Source organism: Trachymyrmex septentrionalis, unplaced genomic scaffold, assembly GCF_001594115.1.
Source record: "Trachymyrmex septentrionalis isolate Tsep2-gDNA-1 unplaced genomic scaffold, Tsep1.0 scaffold128, whole genome shotgun sequence".
Classification (NCBI taxonomy): domain Eukaryota; kingdom Metazoa; phylum Arthropoda; class Insecta; order Hymenoptera; family Formicidae; genus Trachymyrmex; species Trachymyrmex septentrionalis.
Window position 1 is genome coordinate 64,711 of NW_017304417.1, and position 1,946 is coordinate 66,656.

Consider the following 1,946-nt stretch of genomic DNA (forward strand, 5'->3'; position numbering starts at 1 on the left):
CAAGTTATAATGATTAGATCTTATTCTAGAAATAGTGTAGCAAATTTAGGAAAATGGCTCGCGCTTATTTGTCTTGACACCGTGTAGATGTTGATCATTTTCGTGTGACAGCAATGACACATGCACGTGTTGTTGGCGTGTCAATTCTACAACTTTCGGCGCTGTCTGCCGTTCGGAGCAACGGAGCGCAGCAGCACTCACAGAAATATAGCGAACTCATTCGGATCGCTCGCGGTCATTTCTTATATTCGAGTCGTTATTCGATCAATTCGTACTTTTGAGAATACTACCGTGAGTAGTTATAATTTTTGTTACATTCAGGCCCTCGCGCCGTTCGTCGAGCTTATGGAGCACTTGTTAATTGGAATAAATACTCCGATTTCGTCTCGGAGCATCGTGCTCGGTTTATCGCGTCATAGCTTTGCTGTTTCGTGCCTCCTTGTCACGCAGTTTATAAGTTATTCGTATGCCTGTATACAAATTCAGGAATAAACTCAGTTATAATGATATAAGTAAATCTGTGTTTGATTTGATATGTGACATTAACCTATCCTAACAAAGACCCTCGTGAATTAAAGACATTAGTGACTAATATCAAAAGAGAACGTGTATTAATATATCTTGACAATTTTGACATTTTAAACATTGAATCCATATAAAAAACCTTATAATAGTAACAATCTTTTTTCTTTTTAATTTTTTATTGAAGAACCAGGGCCTAGATGCATTATTTCTGTAATAATTATCATACAGCTGTCCTTTAAAAGTTGCACAATGTTCTAGATATAACTGAAACTTAATCTTAAGCGATCGTTTGGACAGAGCCATGACGTCTTGGAAAGGAACCTTGGGTCGGTGATCATGGAGGGCAGCTTTATTGGTCGATTCGCGATTTCGTTGTCACGGATTCCTTTGTATTCTGGAATCCACACCAGATTGACAGTAAATCCTTGGCGCTTCATGTAACATAGCCGCTGATCTCGTATATTAAATAGCTTTATTCCTTGTAGTAAGATGAGATAGCACGTAAAATGCACTGTGAATCAGATCAAATAGTCATCACAGCACCGGTCTTCAATGAGTATGATGGTCTGTAAAATGGTCCCATGTCTCAGTTGAAAAGACCGAGGCTTCCGGAAGTAATGCTTACGTTTATGCTTGACGGCCAGGTTAAGTTCAGCCAAGAAAACATTAGGGTCGATTTGATTTTTATCCTCTGATTTAGAGCCATTTGTAAAAATGAGAGGGACACGTGAAGAATATTCAGCAGATAATTCTAGAAATTGAGCTTGACAGATGTAGACACTAGTCTTTCTATTGATAGGTGTCATAGAGTCATCAAACTGATGAATATAAATATGACTTTCAAAGTCGAATCTAAAGACATAAGGTCGGGAAGACTTCTGTACGCATTAAAGTGTGTATTTTTACATAATGTAATATTTCAAGACTGGAACTGCTTGTTGTCTTTTGGCAATCGAGTATGTAATGGTTTCAAGGCATTCAAAAAGCACAGGACCACTTCTCTTACAAAAAAAATTTGTAGACGAACTTGAATAACATAAATTCGAATTTCAGATGAAGCGGGGTTTCTTTGGCCTCAGCTATAATAACATTAATAGGAGTTGACATGCGAAAGCCAAGTCTATTTACAAAATGCTCAAGCTGTACAAATTCGTGCTTATTACTTCTCTGAAGATCTGATAACCATACTCTATAGCTGAACGGAAGATTGTTCTGTATAAGTTAAGAAGTGTCCTGGGGTGCGATCCCCATTTAATGCCCGCTAAAGCAGATAAGATGTTAGTCAGAGTTCCATCTTTTTTTTACCAAGTATTTCAGGTGCTCTTTACCTTTTCGCTTCGAGTTCAGAATAATGCCCAAGAATGTTATCAAGTGCGCTCTGGGAATATTTCTGTCGTCGATGTTGAAGCTAATCACTGGGT